Genomic DNA, 10122 nt, shown 5'->3' with positions numbered 1-10122 from the left:
AATAAAATTACATACTCAAAAACTAAAATAAATTGCACAAATTATAATGTCATACAAAGAATCATTCATATGTTAAACAAAAGTAATACACTGCTAACATGGGTTATACATTCCTATAAAAATAACAAATAATCATACAACTCTGTTTCTTGCTGGAAAGGAATGCCAAACATGATTACAAGTCTCTCTTAATCTTGATTACTCACCTGCTAACATGGGCTATACATTCCGAGCTACTTAGTTTGAAACTACGCACATCAACAAGACCTGTAAATTTGAATCATGCAACCATTAGATTCACATATTAAGAAATCAAAGTATACTATGTTATTTCTTACATTTAACCTTCTTATATGTAATAAGATGAAATGAAAGTAGGATGATATAATAAACACTCATATATAGCTTAGTAGATTAAGACTAGTCCACATTTAGTCTATTAAGTAAAATAAAAAAGAAACAAGACTTCAATTATAAGGATGAGTATGGTTTAGAAACCTCCACCACCATAAATGCTTGAGTTCTGAAGCTTTCCCCTGTATCCGAAACACAAATTGTATAAAAAAACAGTATATTAAGTTGGCATCCACATCAACCAAGAGATGAAAAATTATCTAATTATCGTGCAATTAGTTGCTAACTTGCTATATATAATATATAAAATGTTTAATGAATGAAAGTTTTAACTAATAGTAAGAAAATAAATAACAAAATGAGGTAATAACATAAATATACGCAAGTGAAGCACCAAATAAGACACTTACCTTATAATTAAGATGAGAAGGTGGAAGTAAGATAGACCTCAGCAAAAAGATTTTGAGCTTTTTCAATGAGTTTTATAAGTGGAGTATGAAGTGAAGATCCTCTAGTTGCCATTGGATTCTTTGCTAATTCCCATGATTCTTTCCACAACAAGTAGGCAACATCCTACATTCAACAACACTTAATTACATACAAACTTCTACTTTTGTTTTACCGAATCAAATCTCAATGTTTATCAAAACAGACTTACATGAAGTTGACCAGTAGAAAGAAAGAAATCCTTGAGAAACTCATGCTTATAGCACCTGAAATAATAGACACATCTTCATATTCTCATATGAAATTAAATAGAAAAACTTATATAGCCTTTACCTTGCATAACGTATGAATAGATCGCGTGCAATTGGTCTAGCTTGTATCATTCCAAATAATTCCAATGCTGGTCTCTATACAAGCCAACAATTTGGGAACTTAATTTTAGTATTATTTTATAATTAATCAAATAAGAAAACAATAAATACCTTCTGCAATATATGAAAGAGAACAAGATAAACAAGATCAGTATCGCCACTTTCAGTTGCCTTAGTCAGGGCTGTATCATCTTCCCTAATGCCTACTAAGAAAGGAACTTACAAAAGTGCTAGTCTGATCAGGCCGACTCAAGCCGATTTGAGGCCCAGGTCAAAATCAAAAGATGAGGCCATTTAAAATTAAGAAATATATAATCAAATAACTATATATATATATATATATATATATATATATATATATATATATATATATATATATATATATAACCCAAACAATATTAACCAAGCAACATCCTTTCGTAGATAAATTTAAATGATAAATATGTTATAATTTATAATTAGTAATATATCTTAAAGTGTTCCATGAGAATTGGGAACTATGTAATGAAATTTAAATCGTATATATAAACACTAATATATGGGGGTTGAATTTAACAAATTATTAAATATGATAAACGTTATCAAGTAAATAACCAAGAAAGTTTATGTATCTTATATATTTAAGCAAATCATCTGGTTTAAGGGTTTAGTAAAGTGGCAGGAAGAAGTCTTTGATAATTAACGAAATATTTTCGTAAAATATGTTAGAATCATAATTTTTTTGATACTTTGAAACCAAATGGCAGGCCCAAAATTTTGAAAGGAATAAATAAAGATTATGTAGAAACTATACATATTAAAACTCTGAAAAGAAGGATATAACGGGAATCGAACCTGTGTTTGTCGGAAAACCAACTCAACTGAATTGAAGACATCTTTCTAAAATCTTCAACACTTTTATAATGTATAAAATACCAAACAAAGCCCACCCTATTGGGCCGGGCCTGAGTCTGATCTGCATGAGCAGCAACTACAACATAAGAAATGCTTCTGCACAATTTCAACTCGAGGCTTTAACCTTCTTTGAGCAAAGAAGCCTCCTGTATTTGCAACACTTTTAAGTGCCAAAGTAGCAATAACATGTTGCAGTTTTGTCCCCACATACAAAACAAGCTGAACATAAACACACACACACACATAGTCAGAATATGTCTACAAAAAAAATATACAGAATTTGTATCAAATATTTACTCATAATAGCAAGATATTATAAGTAAAAGAAAAAATAGATTGATATTTTCTTACTTTTACAGCATAACAAGCGACAACAAACAACTCAGCATCATCTTCTATGGAACAACGTTCCTTTAAAAATGTAGTCCTTTTGAAAAATATTGACTTTTTAAAAAAAGCTATTGAAGAAATGGACTTTGTCATCAGCAGGATTGATCTTCTTCAGGTATCTGTCACTAACTCAAACTTTGTCATTTAACTTATTCCCTAGAAACCGCACCTTCTGGTCACTTTAATTTTGATCTTCTGAAGTATTTTTCTGCACCCTAGCTACAACAACCAGTAGAAAGAACAAAATCATATTTCAATAATTATATTGAACTTTTTTTTTTACCAAAATAGGTCTGATCTTACTTGGCTCTCTGAACCATATGGTCTGCCAATTTCATTATGTCTCCAACCTGAAAAAGGTCATTCATTTGGTCCCTGTGCTTTACCATACTTGTGATTTTGCCACCAAATTTGTAATTTACTCTAAAAAAAGGCTTGTCAACTCTGCTTTGCACAGCAACCAAACACTCTCTGAGTAAGTTTTAAGATCTAATACGTGCATGTCTTCCCTGGCCCTGACACACCAGCCACCACAAATAAAAATTACGTCGAGTCAGCATCAATGAATAACCTTATATAATCAACCAAAAAACTGAGTGTCGACCTAGATTTCCACCTCTTACAAAGAACTTAATTATCACACTTTCAATCTCTAACCGATCAATTTATTCAAGGCGTGAACATCTTTCATCATCTTCTAACTGATCTTTAACAATTATGCCCTTGTATACCGATTGGTTAGTACCCCAACGTTCATAATAGTGAGTAAAATATGATTAGTTTTATTATTATAACAAAAAAACCCAACATCATATTATTATTTATATAAAATCCAAGATTTTCAAGAATCATAATCAAATAAGAAACTGTACCTTCACTTGCAAGGCATGACTCCTGAGCATGGGTCAAGTCCATTTCTAGTATCTGAAACAATAATACATCATCAACTATTAAAGACTAGAGCTAGAAAAAATAAATATCAAAAATTAAAATTATACCATAGCTTCAACATCAGAGAAGTAAGGTATGTCAGCATCATCATCAGAGTTGTTCTGATCCGATACATTAGAATCATCCATTGATTCTGGATCAATCATTTTCATACTACCAACTTCTAAAGGTAATGGCATCTCATTGTATAATGGCAAATAATTTTCCCTCCTTTAAGCCGAACAAATTCTCTCTGTGATACTGATGTTGATGCCTTATCATATTGAACAACATGAACTACATCAACACTGCATAAATCAACTTCTTGATTAGGAACATCATCCATTGTATCTATCATATGATCCTTCACATCTACATCCATGTAAAGAATATCATCTTCATTAAACAAGTTCAGAAGAGAATTTGGTAGATCTGCGTATTCACCCTCTTGAACACCACTTGAATATATAAAACCATTAGGTCTGTTTCTCAAAAGGGACACTATTACCCCTGGTGAAGATTTATTCTCCCTTATGTGATCAGAATCATCAGGGAGTGGTGGTAATGTTTCTTTTGTGACTTGATGATTTTCTGCATTGTTGTCATCAACTGGCATATGAGGGGCAGAAACTTCTTCTAACGTCCTCCATAACAGTAGTCTACTTGATGGAGATTCATAACGGTTGCAAGCATAAAAGCCACCAGTTCTCTCTCCATGATTTGACCATTGACCAAGGCAAAGCCTACATTTACAGTTTTATAAAGTTATTACAATCAACAATAGACTTAATTTTATAAAGAATAAACATTACTTTTCTATAAGTACATAACAAACAATATGTTGGACACTACTACAAAAACAACATTTTAGAACAATAACTTAACTAGTACATAATCACCGTCCACACGACCAGAAGTCAATAATTAGAGAAACAAAAACTTCACATTACTGAAATTATACTATTTTGAAATTAGAAGTAGACTAATAAACACTTTGGGATCTATGTATTTGACTATTAACTAAGAAATTTTAAAAGCAAAAAAATCATATTTAGAGAGAAATCAAAAAATCGACAAATAAGTTCTTAATTCTTAATACTGAGATTTAAATCCATACCAACAACATAAAAATAAAAAAGTTGTTACTAATCAATTTTCTTCCTTCCCGTGACTTATTTTTCTTCTGATGTGGGCATTTCATCATTATAGATATGCTTTACAAATGTTGATCTTCTAATTTGCACATGAAGTACGTATAATTAGTTTTTGAAAACAACAAACAAGAAGGAAGAAGAAGTGTAATAAAAAGAAAGAGATTACAGAGAAGGCAAAGACAAAAAGAAGAACATACCTTGGAGAAGTCTTTTCTTTTCTCCCTGTAGAAAAAACTCTTGAGTGTGATTTCAAATTCAGAAAATTCCATGGAAAATTCTTGGAAGAGAGACTGATGATGAGATGCGTTTTTAGTGGTGTGGAGATGGAGGTTATGATCAGTGGTGAAAGTTTTTATGGAGGGATCGATTTTGATGAAGAAAGTGTTGGGGAAGCTGGGATATCAATTTTTTCTAGGGTCGTGTCAGATGGAGATTGTGACTCCAAGGATGACCAACCCTAGTATATCGATGATGGTGGGGAAGCCGACAAACGAAGGTGAATCGTCCACCCATGCTCTGGTTTGATTTGCTTTTGTGAGGTCCTGAACAAAAAGCCCTAGAATTAGGGAGGATGTATTTGAAGCGGGAGATATGAGAGAACAATGATGAAGAGAAGAAGAGGCGCGTATGAGCCGGAGGCCAGCGACGTTGAGAAGCATTTGTGTGGAGATCGTGTTGAATGATTTGTGAAATCACGAGAAACCTTCATCGTCGGGAAGAGAGATTGTAGATGGAAGGGAAAATGGAGATAGAGTTAAACGAGAGATGAAGACGGAACCAACCCAAAATCGCCATGGCGGGGTTTTTAACTTTTCTAATTTTTTGGGAATTCCTTTTCCCGCTGCTACTAATGATGAAGATGCGCGTTTCATTAAAAAAATATAAAGCGACATGATTTCACAACACGCTATCTATGATAAGTTCCCTCCGCGTTTTTTTTTGTTATAACACTAATTTTAGGGTACGCAAAAATGCACAACATAAATCCTTCACATTTTGGGGGAGCTGACATTATTTTTAGGGTACACACTTTTGCGTATCGTAAAACAAGTGTCATGGTTTGCGCGTCATCAAAGGGTATTTTTCTAGTAGTGTCATAAGCATGAAACATAATTCCAAAGTACATTAACGAACATTAATGCAGTACCATAACAAATAAATCACAAATAAAAGCTGGTACGAAAGTGAAAGATACGCACCTGTCACATCGGGGCTCCTCGCGTCTCCTCTATAACCAACTGGAATGCCCTGCTCCCCACTGCAGGTGCCCCTGCCCGGCGCTGAAGGTCGTCGGTGATCCTCAAAGTCGCAGGGGTAGGTGCTATCACTTGTCCTACTGAAAGCAAACCCGGTCACTCAGCCTTCTTGCGGCCTCGCTGACTGCAATGACATCATATTAGGTCTGATCCCTGGGTGGTGGTAGCTGTACAATCTCTGCTAAAATGACCAGTTGGGCCGCACTTGAAGCAGCCAAAATCACCAGAACTACCGCTCCTGTACGTACCCTCGTGCGTCCTGCTACATTTTCCACATCGGCTATGGCTCTAATAGTTCCTCGATCTCGAGTCTGACCTCTTGGGCCTCTTGCCTGAACCTATGGCTACCTGAATCTCATCTGGCTTCCTCTTCCTTAGGTGCTCTAGGTCGATCTCCCTCTCCCTGGATCGAACAATCATATCCTCCAGCATCTTGCAACTGGACCTGCTCACAAACTCCCTGATGTCAGCCCTCAGCATCTCGTGATATCGGGCCTTCTTCATCTCCTCGTCCACGACATACTACGGAACAAGAAGATCCCTCTCCCTAAACTTGGTGGTAATCTCCACAATAGTCTCAGCCGTATGCCTGAGGTCCTGAAACTCTTGCGCTAGCTATTGTACCTCAATCATCGGTGCAAACTCGACCTTGAACCTGGCCGAGAAATCACTCCATGTCATCGCTTCCAACGCGACATCATCCTCAATGGCATGTCCAACCTCCTCCCACCAATCCCCTGCTCTGTGCTTCAGAAGAAAGGAGGCAAGTCGGACCTTGTCCCCCTCGGGACACCGGCTCGTACGTAAAGCGTTGGCAATATCGTCCAACTAGCGATGGGGTCCCGAGCCCCATGGTAATCTAGAGCTCCAGAAGTTTTGACCACTCGGAATATCAGGGGACGCGCCCCCATCATGGCCATCATCTCAGTTTGAAAAGCTCCATGCTTCTCATCCAGAAGCTCTAAAATACCCTCCTTAAGCGAACCAAAGATCATAGGAGTTTGGTCTAGTACACTGCGTGTAACGTCTTTTGAAATAAACTCTCTCATCTGCTCCTGGAGCTGCTCGGGTCCTGAGCCCGAGCCCGATCCCTCATCGGCGCCTGAAACATATCATAATAATCATCAAAATACTTATCACTACCGAGGGATCACACACACCCTAAAAGTTCCCTGGTTTTATCTCAGCCCTCTTTGATTCGAGTACAGATCCTCTGCTTTTAGTAGTATGGGCCCATACTACCTTCCACATCTATCCGTACTTTCGTCAAACATTGCCTTGACTCCAGCAAGTCCCTTGCACTACTACTATTGCTCCCAACACTAATCTCATCCTAGGCTTACCCTAGGGAAATCTACAACCCAACCCAGTCCTCAGCTATTGAAGGTATCTTTGTAATGCCAATTAGCCACTACATGAATACCATCACATGTGACGAGGCTCAGATAAACCTTCAAGTAAAGGAATCATCCCTACAACAGTTAGACTAAGACGAGAGCTGCGCAATAGGGTCAAATCCAACACTCTTAGATTATTCAACCCTGGTCACCTGTGACTTGATGTATTGACCTAATGGCTAACTCCTATCACTCAGAGTTCCACAAAGCACCAAGCAAGAAACATTTATACAAAAAGGAAAATTTAACAAGAACAAAATCAAGCAATTTTATCCACATATCAGGAATCTGTAGTAGCATGCAACCCATAAAGCTCATACACATATAACATGCACATAAGGCATCCTCCTAGATCCTTAGCTCTAATCTAGCATGCAGTTCTCATAAGCATATCATATCTAAACAAACATGCATGGGTAATTTGGGAGAACTTACTTGAGCTCGGCTAATTGCACGCACCATACCGTTTTCTTTTCTGAAAATTCTTTCCTCTTTTCGAAAATCTTTTCCTCTTTCTCAAAATCGGTTTTATAAAAATGATTTTCTTTTGAAAGTTTTCATACCAAGTCCTTAGTTTGAGTTCAGACACACCCGAGAGTATGCCTGAATCCCTCAACCCAAGGCTCTGATACCAACTTGGAACATCCTAAAAATCAAGACCAAATATTTCATTTTCAAATCATTCATCAAGCCATAATTATCAATCATAAATATAAGTAATTATATCCGATCAAAGTATCATTTCAAAACATGTTCATTTTATCAGAGTAAACATCCCAAGATAAAACATGTTGGTGTGTGTGATGCAGTCAACCCGAGCTCTTCCCTCCGCTACCGGAAGTATCGCAAAGCTAAACTGAAAACTATAAGCATGAAGCTTAGTGAGTTCCCCAACCTACCACATACCATACATATAACTGCATACTGGGCCCCCGCCCGCTGCATCCGGACTTGCCTGGCATCAGGCCCTGCCCGGTATTAGGCCCGCCTGGCATCGAGCTCCGCTTAGTATACATATTTGTCTCTCATAGTCCCCACCTATCTTTGGGCCTCGCTCGCTATACACTTACAAACATATATCATACTAGCACATAGAGAAACATACTCTACTGTACTTCTGTTCTAAGGCGTCGCCTAACTTGGGACCTGCCCCTGGTCCACTACTAATGAGCTATGGAACCCCATCCATAATCCTGCTGTTAGTGAGATACGGGCCCCCGCCCACACTCATTACTCTCGAACCTCGCCCCTACTCTGTTAATATTGAGATATGGAACTCCATCCATACTCAGCTAGTGATGAGATACGGGACCTCGCCCACGCTCACCTCCCTACCAGGGACATACATGTATCACAAAGACAACAAGTATAATCCAACATGAACATATAAATATTCATCGGGCTTGCGCCGACATTGGACCTTGGTCCGGAACCTATCATACCGACACATGCAGAATCACAAAGACCTCTAGCATACTAACTTTTCTCGGGCCTCGCCCGACATCATATCGTGACTCGGAACATATACATACAATGCCCAGGGCTAACCCCATGGGTCTTCCTACTAAACACAAACATAATGGGCTGCTATTGTGGCCTTAGACCCATGCACACAGTGACGAGACTCAGCTTGCACTGCTGAAGACCTACTGATACCCCTCCGGCTGCTATCTAACAATCCCCGAACTGCTGATCCGTCAGCTCCCCGAGCTACCAATACCAAAACAAACATTGACTGAATCAATAATCTTTCTTAGGGAAAATGACCATTCTACCCCTTAGTCCAAATTGGTCCATCTCTAAGGCCCAAGACATAATATAAAAAGGCCCATCACTAGGTAGGCTTCCCAAGCCCACTAGTGGCCCACTAATGGCCCAATTTGATAAATTAGGCCTAATCCGTCTAAGGGGCCTTAACCTAAGCCCAAACGTCTTCTTGGCCCACATTATCTGACTTCTGATGGCCCACTAAGGCCTAAAGAACCAAAATCCTTTGCATGGCCCAAACCGAGGCGCAAGACAGCCAAACCCATATCTGATGAGTATGCTGGGCGTACTCCTATGTACGCTAAGCCTACAAGATAAATGGTGCATATCCTGGACGTACCTGCATGTATGCTCAGCGTACTCTTGTGTTAAGTCACTTTCCCATTATGTGCTTAATACTCTATTCCAGAAGCTACAAACGCAGATCCAAGTCCTTTTCAACATCTTAAACCATAAATCCCTCACTTGGTGGCTTGCAACCCACCAATAGAGCCCAAAATTGAAATGTGATAACTAACTTCCATGGAAATGGTCTTAACTCATGCATGAACCCATTAGGACATCCAAGATGGCAACTTTCTACCTTAGGGACTCATTTAGAATTGAGAGTAGCAACTCCAAGTCCTAGAAATCGGCTTGAACCACAAAGCTTCAACCTTTGGACCAAAATGGTCCAAAAACTCAATCTAAGAGATGTAAGGAGATAATCACCAAGTTTAGATCGTTATACCTTGAAATGGTCGGAAATGGAACCACAATCTTGGATCTACTGCTTCCCCTTTGATCAACCACCTTGCTATATTCTTCACTTGCTTGAAAATAACTTCAGAACACCAAAATGCTCTCTAATGGCCTCCAAAGATCCAAGAACACTCAATAGAGGATTAGGGTTTCGTGGTGGCTGAGTAAAGATGAGAAGGAGGCTTTTCCTTGAGGATATAATGTTTTTTATATAGTGACATACCCTAAAAATTAGGGTTTGGGACACTGAGCGTACGCCTCTCCGCACCCGTGAACATGCATTCTTATACGTTGGGCGTAACCCAACTTACGTTGAGCGTACTCAGCTATACTCACGCATGCATTCCTTGCATGTATGTGCCTTGTCACAAAACTCCATTAAGAGCTAAAATTGACAGTAACTTCAAAATGCCATAACTGC

At 38.3% G+C, this 10122-nt stretch overlaps 1 long non-coding RNA gene across 1 annotated transcript; it reads right to left on the bottom strand.

Moving 5' to 3' along the window:
* Positions 1-802: 802 nt before the first annotated feature.
* Positions 803-1220, bottom strand: LOC145100578 (uncharacterized). The gene is made up of 3 exons (XR_013705137.1): positions 1135-1220; positions 1013-1067; positions 803-927 (listed from the first exon to the last, which is right to left on the bottom strand). It is a non-coding gene; the product is annotated as an uncharacterized LOC145100578 (long non-coding RNA).
* Positions 1221-10122: the final 8902 nt, after the last annotated feature.

The sequence above is a fragment of the Lactuca serriola genome, chromosome 4 (assembly GCF_051521515.1).
Source record: "Lactuca serriola cultivar US96UC23 chromosome 4, Lser_US96UC23_V15, whole genome shotgun sequence".
NCBI classification, from domain to species: Eukaryota; Viridiplantae; Streptophyta; class Magnoliopsida; order Asterales; family Asteraceae; genus Lactuca; species Lactuca serriola.
The sequence above is the reverse complement of the archived record's forward strand: the minus strand, read 5'-3'. Positions and strand labels throughout refer to the sequence as shown.